Source organism: Spinacia oleracea, chromosome 1 (genome assembly GCF_020520425.1).
Source record: "Spinacia oleracea cultivar Varoflay chromosome 1, BTI_SOV_V1, whole genome shotgun sequence".
NCBI lineage: Eukaryota > Viridiplantae > Streptophyta > Magnoliopsida > Caryophyllales > Amaranthaceae > Spinacia > Spinacia oleracea.
In genome coordinates this window covers 59,757,582-59,774,218 of record NC_079487.1, presented here as the reverse complement: position 1 = coordinate 59,774,218, position 16,637 = coordinate 59,757,582, and positions in this window count along the sequence as shown.

The following is a 16,637-nucleotide window of genomic DNA, read 5'->3' as shown; positions in this document are numbered from 1 at the left end:
GCATTTGAGAAGTTTAGGACCTATTTGATAGGGTCAAAGATAATTGTGTACACGGATCATGCGGCTATTCGCTATCTTATGGCGAAAAAGGAGGCCAAACCGAGACTCATTCGTTGGGTTCTACTCCTTCAAGAATTCGATATTGAGATTAGAGATAAGAAAGGAGCCGAGAATGTGGTGGCCGACCACCTATCTAGGCTAGAACTTGGGAGTGTGCCTCCGGATGATGTCCCAATCGAGGATGCTTTGAGAGATGATACTTTGTACATGGTTGGGAGTTCCCAACTCCCTTAGTTTGTTGACATAGTGAATTACTTGGCTTGTGGGGCGATCCCCGAAGATCTCACCACTCAAGAGCGCCGCAAGTTGAAGTATGATTCTAGGCGCTATATTTGGGATGAGCCCACATTGTTGAGACGGTACCCGGATGGCCTTTTAAGGAGGTGTGTTCCGGATGAGGAGTTCCATAGTGTTCTTCGTATGTGCCACTCCTCCCCTTGTGATGGGAATATGGGAGGTGATAGAACCGCTTCCAAGATTCTTCAAAGCATGTTATGGTGGCCTACCCTTTTTCGGGATGCTTGGGCATTTGTCAAGTCTTGTGATCGTTGTCAAAGAACGGGTAATATTTCCAAAAGACATGAAATGCCACAAAATCCTATCCTAGAGTTGGAGGTGTTCGATGTGTGGGGAATTGACTTCATGGGTCCCTTCCCTTCTTCTTATGGCAACCTCTACATTCTTGTAGCGGTTGACTATGTTTCCAAGTGGGCGAAAGCTATTGCATCTCCCACTAATGATCATAAAGTGGTAGTCAACCTCTTCAAGAAGATCATCTTTCCGAGATTTGGGGTTCCTAGGGCTTTGATTAGTGATGGAGGTTCCCATTTTGCCCATGGTAAGTTCAAGGCTCTCTTGCGGAAGTATGGTGTTCGTCACAAAGTTGGTGTGGGCTATCACCCTCAAACTAGCGGCCAAGTGGAAGTCACCAATAAGGAAATCAAGTCTATTTTGGAGAAGTCGGTTGCCAAGAACCGCAATGATTGGTCAATCAAACTTGATGACGCCTTATGGGCGTATAGAACGGCTTTCAAGACGCCAATTGGGATGACTCCCTACAAACTTGTTTATGGCAAGAATTGCCACTTGCCGGTAGATCTTGAGCACAAGGCCATGTGGGCCATCAAAACTTTGAATTTCGAGCTCACTAGTGCGGGTGAGCGGCGCTTGCTCGATCTCCATGAGTTAGAAGAGCTCCGCATGAATGCCTATGACTCGGCGAGCATCTACAAGGCGCGTTATAAACAATATCATGACGCCAAGATTGAGAAGAGAGAGTTCAAGGAGGGGGAGAAGGTCCTCCTTTATAACTCTCGCTTGAAGTTGTTCCCGGGAAAACTAAAATCCCGGTGGAGCAGTCCGTTCGATGTTGTTCGGGTTTTCCCCCATGGTGCTATCAAGATTCGGAATGATGATTCCGGGTCCTTCAAAGTGAATGGGCATCGGCTCAAACACTATTACTTGGGAGACTCTATTGGATCTTTTTCTACCTTGGACCTCAAGGACCCCCCATGAATTTGGGGGGATCCGTCAAGCTAATGACGTTAAACAAGCGCTTCCGGGAGGCACCCCGTGGCTTCTTTGCATGCTTTTGGTTTGGTTTCGTTGATGTGGGTTCCCACTTTCCACCTATGCCTTGTTCGTCGATTCTTTGGTGAGTTTGTTCGGTTTTTACCGGTTCTTTGCGGGACTTGCTCCCACGACATTTCCGGTAATATCCTTCTATCTCACATGCATTCTTTGGGACGGGCATCTTGCATATGGGGCATTTCGTTGGATGGGTAGATGTGCCCCTTCTTGCTTAGTTTTAGGCCTTGAGGACACGGCCTATTTCTAGCTTGGGGGGAGTTTTGTTGTATAGTTGCCTATTTGTGGTGCTCATGTCTTGGAAACCATACCATTTTGTGCACTTGTATATGTTAGTTCTTTGTTTTTAGTTTGATTTTAGTTTCTTTTCTTTTCGTTTGTTTTGTTTGTTTCTTTTTATTTTCCTTTTTGGTGTGTTTTCTTATTTTCTTTCTTTTTCTTCTTTTTCCTTTCCTATTGTCAAGGCAAGTTTTTCTAGGTTTTCTTAGGCAATATTCTTGATTTGAGCAAATAAAATTGGAACTTGTAGACTAGAATGCTTTTATTCCCAATTGGTAAATGTTTACACGGTTTTTAATGTCTTGGGTCGAATTTAGGATTTGGTGTTAAGGAAGTTGGTTAGAACTTTGGGTAGCATGCCTCTTGAAGCCTTGGCTTGTGGTAAGATGGTGTCGATCTCTCTAGTGATTTGAAACCGGAGAGAGTGGTATTTTCTCCCTTGTGAGGTTCATGTTCAAATTAGCCCAAACACATATTCATATATTTTGAGTGGCATGTATCCTTGGCATTGACTTTCCTACTTCCCGAATTTGACTATTTCCTTCCCGAGACCGCGACCGAACTACTTTAGGGGACGATAGAGGCATTTCTTTCGGTGACTATTTTTCTTTTTAGTTTAGGACTTTTTTTTTTTTTTCTCATATGTTTTTGTTTGCATTTTCCCCCTTGCTAGCCATTTGAGCCTTGACCCTTCATTTCTTATGAGCACATTACAAGTCTAATAGCCTTTGTTTTGTTTTCACCCTTAGAAGTGATAGTGAAGCTTAGAGTTATGATGCTTGTTGGTTTTGGAATGATTATGCATATTTGAGGAATGATGTTTATTGGTATGAATGGCAAAATTTGGGAAATGTGTTGTATATAGTGAATAAGTGATGCAAAAGCAAAAATGAGAAATAAAAGTTTTGAAAAAGCCAAAAAATAGAGAAAAACAAGGCATGAGAAAAGTTTCAACTGAAACGCAAAAAAAAAAAAAAAAATCAAATCAAGAAAAGTGCAAAAAGAGTTGTAGTTTAGAATTGTTGTTGAATAAGCTTGGGGGTACCCCAAATAAGTGGTATGAGTTTGTATCTGGTTCGTTTTGCTTGAGTTGAGTTCTTATTGCGCTTCACTTCAGGTATGAGCACCAAATTACCAAATTTGTTCCACACCTTACCCCTAGCCTACGTTACACCCTAAAAAGTCCTCTTGACCTTTTTGAGTTGAGTCATTGTCGGTGGAGGGAGGATTTGGTCAAGTTTATGGAATGGGATTGTCATGCTAAGATGTCGGGTAGCCTATCTTATTTTCTCCGGCGCCTTCGCGGTGTCTCGAGACGCTACTCTCAAGGGTGGAAAAGATCTAGAGATTTGACGTGGTATACTCGGTTGAAGGGGAATTGATTAGTGTTCACCCTTAGTTCGCTTTGCTTGGCACTTGAATCTTTCACTCGATTTAGGACATTAGTTAGCGTGTACTCATTTATTTGATTGGTAATGTTAGTGTTCTTTTATACTCGTTCCATAATAAAGGCCCTATCTTGGATTTTGTAGTTTAATTTCTTTTCTTCTCTTTTCTTCTTCTTTTCTTTCTTTCTTTTCTTGGTTTGTGCTTTTCAATTTTAGTCTTGCCTTGATTACATTTGCTGGTTTTTTGTGTTTGTCAGTTTTTAGGATTCTAATAGTTTCTCATTCTTTCCTAGTTGTGTTTAGTTTGCTAGAGACTAGCAAACGCTTAGCTTGGGGGAGTTTGATGAGCGACATTTATGTCGCTCTTAGCTTAGGATTTTATGTTAGTTTTTATACTTTTTTATAGTTTTTGTAGCTTTTGTGTGAATTTTATTAGTTTCGTTCCATCTTATGCTTTATAGGTGATTATGATGAAAAGTGATGGAAAACAAGTAGAATCAAGCCAAAACAGGGCTTGTGCGATCGAGTGATGGTTTGTGCGCCCGAACAGAGGAGTGCAAATGAGTACAAGGAATATCCAGTTCTGTGCGATGGAACGTGCTCTGTTGTTCGGTCGCACAGGATTGATTTTTTGAGTCAGAAGGTCTCTAATTTGGGATGCGATAGCAGAGCCTACTATTCGACAGCACAGGTTTTGTGCGACCGTGCTCTGTTGTTCGGTCGCACAGGTTTGGTTTATGGAGGCAGATTGTCCCTAATTTGGGATGCGACCGCACAAGGTCATCAACTCGACCGTACAAGAGTTGTGCGCCCACACAAGGATTTTCGTTCGAGCGAATCATGCTGCAGAGGAATTGTGAGCCAAAGAAACTCCATTTGAGCGAACAGGGTTCTTTGTTCGGTCGCACATGACGAAGGAAATGTTCTTCGCTGCCTTCGCTCGCACAAGACCCAGTATGTGCTCGAATGACTCTTTTACGTTCGCTCGCACAAAAGGTCTGTGCGACCGAATGGTTGCGCGGGCTGCTCTTATTCGAATTTTGGCTTCTATTTGGGGAAACTTATAAATAGATTTTTCGATTATTTTGTTAAGGGTAGAATTTTAGTTGATAATTTTAGATTCTCAAAGTGAGTTTTTCAGCATTTTCTAGAGAGAGAAACTCTCCTCCATTGAAACAACAATTTGTAATTCTCTAAACTCTTCTTCTAATTTTGTGCAATTTAATTCAATTTCTTAATTCTTGCTTTTGTTGTGATTGTTGATTGTTCTATAATTCCTTCAATTCTTGAATTCTTCTTGATTTTACTTTAGTTACTTTGATCTTTAATTCTCTTGTTAACTGTTCAATTGATTATTCTAGTCTTTGATTCTCTCTTCCTAATCCTTCAATTTCATGCTTGCTAGTGTAGACATTAATGGATTTCTTGATTTCTAGAATGGCTAGTGAGTAGATTTAGGTTAGGGAAAGGGGAGAATCTAGGGGCCTAATTAGGGGAATTTGATGATTTAATTGATTAATGATTGATGTGATTAAATTAATTTAGTGCTAGGATTTTCCATGATCAATTGAGTAGTAGTTGCAAATGCTAGTTGATTGAGTTAGATTGGAATGTATGATTTAGGTTTGGCAAGACATTGTGAGCCTAGTTCATGCAAGTGAATGATAGCACCTATTATATGCTAGCTAATCTAGCTTAGGACTATGCGAAAGCTTTTCTATAGGCTAGGTTGCTTCGCATGCTCTATCCGAGAGGTGGCGAGTACGTCATTAGTTTTCATTCCCCTATGTGCTATTTCATTGCATCATTCATGATTACTATATGGTAGTTCATTTCCCCTGATTTCCCTAGACTATCCCCAACTCCCTAACGTTTAGCTTCCTTGATTCAATCTAGTTTAATTGTTAGTTTAGCATCTAAGTGATAATTCAAATCAAACCTCTTGTTCGAATTAGCTTGACATTTAAAGTCGAGAACCATCGTTTCTTTGGGACGATCCCTTTACTTGCCACTATAGTTCATATAGTTGGTTAGTCTAGTGGTTCTATAAATTTTGTTTGATTGAGGCGTTGATCTTTCAACGACGGAAAAATGCCTTATCAGCGGGGCACAGCGCGCGCACACACAACATTGTTGTTGTGCTGCGACGCGACGCGAGGTGAGGCGAGGGACGAGTGGGCGCTGGCGAGCACGACCACACACAGCGCGCAGGCACACTCGTGCTACGCTGCGGCTGTGAGGCGGGCGAGCTGGGCGAGACGGCGAGACGGGATGCCTTGCGCCGCAAGCAACGGCGCACGAAGAAGAGAGGGGCGTGGGTGGAGTGTGCCGCAAGGAGAGGAAAAGAGGAGAGAGAGAGAGAGAGAGATTTCTGAATTTTTGATTTTGGGGGTTTGATATGAGGTCTATTTATAGGTTTTCTCTCCCTTATGGGCTAGGTTAGGGTAATTTTGAGTTGGGCTCATTACCGGGCTCATTTAAGTTTACTCCTTGCAGGCTTTGTTGGGTTTGATTAAGACAAAACGACCGGGCTTTAAGTTTATTAAATTCGTTTTTGAAATACGACCCAACAATTCCCGATTAAATAAATCCGTTGAATTTATTTAATAAAATCCGGTTTTCGAAATAATTAATATTTAAATTAATTAAAAATAAAACCGCATTTAATTCTCATTAAATGAAATTAATTTATAAAAAATACAACGAAATGCTTTATAGAAAAATACGAGGTATTACAGCTCTGCTCATCGCCCCCATTTTCTTTCTCCTTCATTCTCTCACCTTCTCAGTCCTTCTCTAAGAATGCTTCCCATCTCCTCTCTGCTACTGCTCTCTCTCTTCTGTCCAGGGCTACATCGCGACAAGAATGGTGAGATATATTAAATCTTGTCCTCTCCATCAACCGTTTATGTCAAGTTTTCTTAGTTTTAGGTTTAAGAGTCTTTTGAATTAGTTTTGTTTTCTCCTCTCGTTCGTCGTCTTCCTGCCACCTTTGTCATCCCCTCCTCCGTCTTCCTCTCCCGCTACTTTTCTCTGCCGGTAAGCCCTCTTTCTAGGTTTTCGATTTAGATCCATTATTTTTTTTATTGATTTAATGTTATTGGGGGAATATAAGTTTCCAAGTTGCAGATGAAGGTTAAAGATGTAATGCCATTGTTATTTGCTATTGGTATTCGCGTAGAAGCTTGAAGCTGAGCTTCAGGTTTCTCGTCCTTTTTCTTTTTCTTTCTAATTGCTTTTTTATTGTTTAGTTTATGTTAAATAAACGCTGCAATTTTTCGGCCGGAGATGATAAAATTTCTCATTTTATTTGAAGTGATTGTGTTTATTAGGGAAACATATTCTGGAGATTAACTACCCCTAGGGTCCTTTCGATACCATATACAGTTTTTCTTAATGATTTTTGTCATTTTTTCAGAATTTTCTTATGCATTTTATCGATTTTATACTTGTGAGATTGAAATTTTTTTAAAAAATTTTAATGTGATTGCCAAATGTGACATTGTTTGAGGGTTGTATAGTGGTTATATTGTCGTAGTTTGGATTCAGTTGAAGTTCTTTATTCGTTTAATTTTCTAATCTGACATTGTTCGAAGAGTGGTGATCGTTTCCTTTTATTTGTTTTGGTAGATTTAATGAGAGGAAGGGATAGGAGAGGGTGGGTTATATGATATTGGGTAAACTCTTATTTTTGTCACTCCATGTGTATTTCTATGCAACTAGCCATTTAGAAGCACCAAAATTGTTATAGACCGGCTTTACCACATTCAGTGAGGTCTACCTTACCCTATGTTACTTGGGTACTCTTCATTTCACCCCGCCTATTTTTAATGGATCCTTGACATTTAGATGAGGGTATGCACATTTTACACTTTATTTTGGAACAAGAACATGAAACTTTCACAAAAATTAGTTGTCAAATACTTGGACAAGAACATGTATTTCTGACAAGGTAGCCTAGACTTTTACCAGATTCAGATACCTTAATCAACTATGGCAAGTTTGTTTTTACAATCATGACATCCCATAAAAGCCTATTTAATCATCTATAATGCCCCACTGAACTGACTGCCCCGCTGCATTATCAGAAAGGGTCTATTGTTGTTGTAGCCATAAGAAACTGACTATGTGACTACTTATTGTTGTCTCTAGGGTCATGGGCTCTCTCTGTAAAGACTGGTTTAGCTTAAGGATTTTTACCAAGAGTTCATGATTTGTAGTAGAAGTATATTTTATTTTTACATTAAGGAATGAAGTAGTTGAGCCATGTTTGCTCTAAAGTCTGAAGTGGGCAAATTTTTACTCTTCCATTTTTCTATCCTGCAATTGCCAATTACGTCAGGGCAGTAATATTGGTTTGGTCAGACTAAAAATGCTAGAGTAGAACTCGGCTAGCAACAACACGAACTTCCCACAAGACTGACTACTGTGACTAGCCTCACTGCTAATATTTATGATCTACCCTCCACTTAGTCTTCCTCTAGTTTAAACTCCAATGACTTCGATATATATTACGTAGTACTAAGTACGTAATTTAACCAATCATCTAAAACCTTGCATTCTTCAACGTTTTCATTTGAGAATTAGTTTGAGCTTTAATAGTAGTATTAATTACAAAAGCTACATTTACTTCTGCCTACAATCATGCTTCAAACCAGTCATGATTGATGTTTGCCACTACAACTCTCATCAGTTTATAGTTTCGAGTTCTAGAGCATTCATGCATATTGAAATACGAATATCTTCTAGAAGGTATTTTTTCCATACTATAGTCTGTGAGTTTCTTCTTTTGAATGAATGCCCTGTGTATAGATTTTGGAAACTTTGTAGCAAGTTTTTCATAACCTCTTTTCAGTTTCTCTGTAGAGATGCTATGTTGTTTAGGCTCTTTATTTCACTTTAGATACTCGAATGACATTCTTGACACTCCTACATGGGTTTTTCTTTTTCCTTTAGGACAACACTCCACTCCTACATAGGTATAGGTACAGTATGAACTACACTTGACACTTAACACTCAAGTTTTGACCTAAAATATGGATTTTTGTTGAAAATATAGGTAATTATGAACACCTGGGCACATACCCGTCTTCAAGCTTAGTATGCGATCCAAATAAGAGTGTGCAGTTATCTTGCAGCTCTTGCCTTTGACAACCCTCCTTGGCTGCGACCCTTTTCTTGGCACGTGACTAACCACTAATTATCCACTACTATAACAATCATATTTAGGACAAAAGAATAAATGCCTTAACATAAAAGAGCATATTTACTCATCATTCTCAGTCCAATCCCCTCACCACAAGAAAAAAAAAAAAAAAAAAAGGCATTCAGTTGTGCTTTATGAGAAAGAAAGAGGCCCATTCTTTTTAATTTATATGCTAATTCGTTCGATAAGCTGACTTTAATATGATGTAATCTCTGTGTCATGGATTAGTTTATGCTAATTTTATTGTCTACTTTACCATTCTATTTATTGAAATGGTTAGTTTAAATAACTATATTTATGGATGCCTTTAGAGAGCCCAATAGTTTGAATTAATTTCCGTGAGTGTTCCTGACTTCATCTTTTTCGTGTCTCTTCTCTCTCTATAAACGTTTCAGGTTGAAGTTGAACGAGTTGATATTGGTGATGCTTGAACTTCGGGTAAGAAAGTATATTAATTTTATTCTTTTGTTATATATTCATGTTTTCAATTTTCTGTTTAACCGAACATGCTTATGCTACATTTTGCCAAATTCCAAGAAAATGTATTTTGTTACTCGTCATTCCCAAAAGGACAAGTCGACCAGTACCACTACTCAACATTATAGTATCCCCCCGACTTTGATTTGGAAGCACATTCAACCAACATCTAGGATTTTTTATGGTAAGTTTACAAATCTATTTTTGTGGGTACATGAGGTATCGTTTTCCCCGTCTTGTCCTTTTGGGAATCGAAAATTTATAAATCTTGCATAGGCGGTGCATATATGTTCTCTGTTATTTTCTTTTTGAGTTAAAACCTTTTTCACTTCATGAGGCAAAGTGAATGATACCTGTATCATTGTAATTTTTACTAAAAATTATAAATCAAATCATAGTTGTGAACCCTTCTCCTAATTGTTTCAGTGTCGTTATTGGAAAGATTGAACGCCTATATGAGAACACTAGGAATGGAGTAGCTTTGAGTAATATAGGTTTTTTGAAATTGCAAAAAAAAAGTTTCGGGAATTAGAAAATTGCTCTTTTTATTTTTACAAATGTTGTGCTATATGTGATTGAATGATATATATAATGTATTTTACGGCGGGTATAGTGAAGATGACTAGATGAGTATGACAGGCTAAAGTCGTATCGCCTAATAAAAAATAAACCTAAGTCCACTAACAAAATAGTAAGGGAAGTAGGGATCGTATCCACAAGGAAACAAGAGTTCTTTCTACTATTAATTAACTAGTCTAGACTATTGGTAACAAAAGGTTTGGATTGGTTTATAGATTAAACTAAAGCAATAATCAAAATGGAAAATATCAATGTTAAGGGAAGGACAGCGGTTCACCACGAATGCAGACCGGGATTGGACAACGGACAACAACAATCAATTAACAATCATAACTAGGAAAACATGCATCTCTCGAATCTTATTAATTCCTTAGGATAATATAACTAGCAGGCTCTCGCTATGTACTAGAAACAATTCCTATCTAATAGCCACAGACCAAAAATATCATATTTATACCTCTCGGCGCATAATCTAAGGTTAATCAAACTCAAATCAAAATAGTCCGGCCGAACAGAATTGACGAGCAATTATAATAAGCTATAGAAATTACAATCAATTAATCAATAATCAAGTCCACACTTAATCCCAATCATGCATTCATGGATCCCCTAAACCCTAGAAATTAAACTACTCACTCATGATAACAAATAACAAAGCAATTAATATAATAGAAAACATGATTAAAAGCAATTGATAAAGCAAGATAGAAATCAATACCTAAATGAAGAACGAAAGGATGAACTAAAAATTAAAGCTTTGATTGAAATTAAAGATAAGTGTTTGGAGCAATTTAGAGAGAAAACTAAAATAAAACTAACTGCTAATACTAGAATGAAAGATGTCTCTAACAATAATAAGGGCTAGTATATATAGTTTGCCCAAAATAAAGCCCAAAAACCGGAAATAAAACACGCGCATAAGCAGCAGGGGTTGGCGTCGCCCAATCGGGCGAAGTGCTCGATAGTCGGCCCGATCGGGCCAAATTCCGCCCGATCGGGCGGTTGTGAAACGCCCAGATAAAAGCCCAGGATGACCGCCCGATCCGGACCGGGCGAAGCCCGCCCGATCGAGTGCGCGTTGACGACTTCAATTCCCTTTTATTTCACCCTATCTTCTCATTTCGCCCTCAGCTCAAAGGGCGATTTGCAAAAGTCATCATCCTTCGCCCATATCACCGAGTCTAACTCCCGGGGCTCAACCGTAAGCATCTAAGGCTCCCGAAAGTCGACACTAGTTGTCCCGAACTTCCTCGGGCTCGTGTAGTGGCCTAAATCACCATGAAACGGGTCTAAAAAGACCAATTTCTCACTAAGCAATCCTGAAACTCAAGGCACACTCAATAACACAGATTAGTACTAAAAATGGCGCATAAGAGCTCATTTGATGCACAAACGTACTAAGGGACGGGGGGTAAAACTCTATATAAAACACATATATCAAACTCCCCAAAGCTAGATCCTTGCTTGTCCCTAAGCAAGGAAATCATCGATGAATACAAGATCAACTTCACCCCTAACATATTTCAAAACGAAAGACGTGATTCAAGGCAAAATTCAACGAGCATGCATCAATGTCAACCAATCAAATTCACCCAACCACAAATCCTCCCTAACAATCGTCACGCAAAGCGAACCACAAGTGCACAATGGAATTCAAGACTAGTGCTCACACACTCGTCACTCATTTATGTGACAGGTAAAAGATGTACCCGTTCTCTCTCCTCCCAACATATAAGTGAACAATGCCCTCCCAAACTCACAACACTGGTGTGTCTAGAAAAACATACACTCAACCTAGTAGTCGACTCGAAATGTGTCATGTCATAACTTACATTGATAAACAACTACTTTCATATTAATACGACTCTATGCACAAAGGTCGGAAGGTCTTCAAAGCTTGTAATGATAGGCTTAGGTAAGGGTGCGGTAAATTTGGGTAAGTGTGAGCTTAAAGCGTTGGCTTTGGGGAGCATAAATCCTAAATAAAACCATGATCAACCAAAAATAATGGCCACACTCTCCCACTCAATACATGATAAAACAACAAATAAATCACACCATACTTTCTTGCCTTTTTTCACAATTACAACCAACTACTCATAAGGATATAAACTTACAAAACTTGAGTGAAACAATACTTTGAAATTTTTCTGAGACTAACAGTTTTTTTTTTTTTTTCAATCTCTCTTTTTTTTTCTTTTAGAAACCTTCACATTCTATTCTTCTCATCTCTTTTATTTTTCAACTCATTTTTTTTTCTTTTTCAAACAACCAACATGATAAGAAGAACTCCCTTTTTTCACTACTCACTATGCTCGAAATGTACCACACTACAACTCCCTCACCTCACTACTATTAGCTCCCCCAAGTTAGGCTTGGGACTAGTAACCAATGGGGCTTTCACGGGCTTGTAATATGGTTAGTCATCGAATAAAAGGCACAAGCAACAACATGGGTAGAAAAAAGAGGGAACAAATGTATCTAATTTCATCTGAAGGCTACCTAAATTGAAAAATGCCTTCGTCCTCCTCAATGTGCATGTATATGAGTCTTAAAACATTACTAATAGTTGCAAACCAATACTCAAAATCAACGACACACCAGGAAACTATAACACATTCCTAATCAAGTCAACTATCCAAGCACCAAGTCCACAAATAGTTAGTCAGAGTTGACTCATGTTATGGCATCAAAGTAATCGAATATCAAATCATGGCTAACACATTCACATTGCTCGTCATCAAATACCAAGAATCGAAATAATTTTCAATCAAAGGGGCACAGGGAAGCATGATTTTGCATTCATCGGAACGTATTTTTGTTTTTTTTTTTCAAAGCGATAACCTAATCTAGAAAACAATAACACACCAAAATAAACACACCAAAATAAGTAAATGCAAAAATGAAAAGAGAACATACCTAATATGTACAGGTAAGTGAACACCTCCCCAAGCTAAATCAGACAATGTCCTCATTGGCTCAAGGGGTACCGAACCATCTCTATCAACCTCAGCATCATTGATGGCCTTGACCATCACCATGACCGCTAGGGCCCTCTCCATACCCACCGTAGTAGTGGGTGGGTGTGAAAGTTCCCATGGCACCGGGAACTCCATATCCCTCCGCGGGATAGGTAAACCAGGAAGGGTGATGGGCATCCTGAGGAATATAGCCCTGCCTGGCGTACTGAACATAAATGGGGAACATGACTCGCTGGTGATCACTCTCAAAGTGATCAAATCTGATCTCGAGCCTGTCCAACCGCTCCTGAATAGAGCGCTGCTCCTCATCTGGAGTCGGGCCACCCTGTGGCCTCCCCTCATCCTCATGACGCCCCCTCCTAAAGTAGGTGCGAGGCTCGGGCTGAAACTGGTGGGGCTCTGGCTGTGGGTCGGGTTGGGGCTCGGGCTCCTGCTCTTGCTCAACCCCAACAAACAAATAGTGAGCCTGACCGGGTCTAAAACGGGTGCGGCCTTGAGGGTCAGGCAAGGTGAAAAGCATGTTCCCATCGAACATCCAATACATGGCACCCGGTCGAAATAACCCATGCTCGCCCTGCAAGCGGCGAAGCCCAGCAAAATAGGCCAAATCTAGAAAGTTGTTACCCAATACCGGTATTTGGTTGGCCTCCACAAACCCCACTATGGCCATAGCAATGTGGGTGATCAACCCACCAATGCTGATGCGGGTGGTGTGTGTGCTAGTGACCACCAAGTAGAGGTGGGAAGCCATATGATGGGCCAAATTCATTGTATACTTATCCTCCCCCTCCAGCACATAACCACCCAAAATCTCCAACTCCGTGCTCCTAATATTTTGGTTCTCCTCCCTTCCAAAGATGGTGAACCCCAAGAATCTGTAGAACACAATGGGGACAGGGTGTTGAATCCGGGAAGCATGCAAGTGTTGCATACTACCGGGATCACTATTTTCGGACAGCTTTCCCCACATTTCATTATTATAATGAGCACTTCCAGCCTTCCTACTGGGGGCAGTTGACAAACCAAAAATCCTACCAAAGTCACTAATGCTCAAATGCCATCACGGTTCATCAAACGAAAATGAACCGAAGAAACATCCCTATAACCATTCTTATGCAAATACAAAGAACTCAATAACTCTAGTGTTAATCGCCTAAACGTAAGACGCACCATACTATACATGCTTTTCATACCAATACCATAAAACACGCGTTTGACATCCTGTTCAATACCCATCTCGTGTAATGATTTTTGACAAATAAAACGGGAAGGAATTACCTCCCTCTTTTTGAGGTGGGCGAGTCGTTCCTGCTGCCAATCCGTAGCAATGATAATCTCCTAAAATCCGGGTCCGATTCGAACTGGGGCGGCGGCGGTGGTGGTGTCGGCTCACGGGCCCGGCTTGTGGAAGCCTCTCGTTGATTTCTTCCTGAGATGGTGCAATTTCTCTTAGGTCGACTAGCCATGGTTAAAAATCTGAGTTTTTTGTAGTTTTTGGGGTTTTGGGTGAAATTGGGGATTTTGTGGAGAGTGGAAAAATATGAAATTAATTAGGTGGATGTTGTAGAGGATGATGAGAAGAAGATTTTGATGTAAGTTATGTTGAATTTGGTGGAGAGATAAAGGAGATGTGAGGGTTTGAAGTTTTGTGAAGTTGGGGTTTAATGGAGGAAGAGAGAGAATTTAGGTTGAAGAAGAAGATTAGAATGAAGGAGAAGTGAGCATCTGTGCCTTTTACCCGCAAAATCTCATCGCGCCCGATCAGGCAGCAATTCGCCCGATTAGGCGAAAAAATAAAACTCAGATTGTGTCGACGCGCGCCCGATCGGGCGGAGCTCGCCCGATCTGGATCGGGCGAGTGCGAAATCGCCTTCTGCCTGCTCTTCCAACCCAGATTTCAACTGCTGACTTCAATGTGACATCATCGCCAACCGCCCGATCGGGCGGAATTTCGCCCGATCGGGCATTCTACTCGCCATTCGAGTCGATCGGGCAAAAATCGCCCGGTCGGGAAAAATTTGGCTCCCTTTCTTCTTTCAGCACGTGCCCAATCGGGCATTCTACTCGACAACCGGCCCGGTCGGGCAACATTCGGCCGGTCTGGTGAAAATTGAATGTTTTGCAAGCTTCGATACGCGCCCGGTCGGGCACACCTCGCCCGGTCTCCACCGGGCGATTCGCAAGGTACTTCGTTTCAGCTATAATTTCACTTTTACGAACTTGGAGCCTTAGGCCTGCACACTACTAAACACCCAAACAGTAAAATACCTCTTCTCACCTCTCCAAAAACAAAAAACTACACTAAAACACACTTAAGAAGAGAAATACACTACAACACACAAAAGAAAGCAAAAACCCAAAAATTATACTACTAAAAGCGATAAAATACGGGTTGCCTCTCGCAAAGCGTTGGTTTATTTCTAGGTCCCGCTCGACCTCATTACCTCAAATATGCAGTTCATGGGGCGGAAGGATTGAGGTGTTGAACCTCAACCACTCCTAAAGTAGCCCCTTCATGATACAACTTCGGACGTTGCCCATTTACTTTAAAGCGCTCACCATTGTTGTTTTCTACTTCAACTGACCCAAACTTTCTTACCATAGTCACGGTGAACGGCCCAGACCATCTAGAGTTGAGTTTTCTAGGAAACAACTTAAGTCTAGAATTGAATAATAGTACCTTGTCGCCCACCGCGAACTCTCTATGCAGAATGCGACTATCGTGCCACCGCTTAGTCTTTTTTTTTGGCAAATAATAATAAGCTTTATTTACCAAGTAATCAGAGCATTAACAAACTCTGAAAACACCAACTGTCCACCAGAAACAACAGAAGCAACAAGCTAACCAACACAAGCTAGCTAAGGCAAACAGAAGCCACTACTGACATCTACACTCAACATTAAACATAATGTTGCTAACAACAGTTTTGACTGGATCAACATGATCTCTAAACACCTTAGAGTTTCTTTGCAACCAGATACAGTAAACTGACTCAATGAAAGCTATACTATACTTGCAAGCCTTCTTCTGTTTACTTCTGCTTTTCTTCACTGCAATATGTACTTCATCATGCCAAGGCAACACAGTTCTAGTCACACCTAGATAAAGCAGAACCTGTCTCCAAATCTCCTTAGAATAAGAACAAGAGAAGAACAAGTGCTCCAAGCTTTCACTTTCCAACTGACACAGGCCACAAGTACCATCAATATTCAGCTGCCATCTTATCAATCTGTCTTTTGTAGCTAGCCTGTTCTGCACTGCTAGCCACATAATGAAAGTACTCTTTGGACTAGCATGGCTATTACAGATCAATCTCTTCCATCCCACCTGAGCTCCAACTGGATGAAGAAACTTATACATTTTCTGAATTCTAAATTTTCCAGCCTGCACAAACTGATCAACTCCATTGGCCTGCAGAAACACTTCTCTATTATGCAATATTTTCCTCAAAGACCAAGTTAAGCCATTAGGAATTGGCATAGTCCAGAAGTCTCTTTGCTGAATGTAATAAGCATGAATCCACCTCACCCATAGCCTATCCTGCTTCAAAGCTAAAGCCCAACAGTGCTTCAAAACTGCTGCTTTATTCCACACAGTTAGGTCTTTAAGATTCCACCCTCCATAACTCTTAGGAAAACATAATTGCTCCCAAGAGATTGAAGCTTTCCTAGATTCTGCATCAGTACCAGACCACAAGAAACATCTACAAATTCTCTGAATTTCTTTCATCACCTTTTTAGGCATAACAAAAATCTGGCACCAGTAAAGTTGGATACCAAAAAGAACAGATTTCACCAGTTGTAACTTGCCTGCATAGGATAGAAATTTAGAAGTCCAGCTCTTGATTCTAGCAACAGTTCTATCAATGAGAGGCTTGCAGTCTGTAAAAGAAAGCTTCCTAGTTGTGAGAGGTACACCCAAGTATCTGAATGGAAAAGACCCCTAAGGAACCCCAATTGAGCTAAAAATATTGGAAGCAACATGGTCAGAAACTCCAGCCAAGTAAACTTCACTTTTATGCAAATTAGCCTCCAGTCCAGAAGCCAAGGAAAACTTTGTAAAAGCATCAAAAAGAGCTT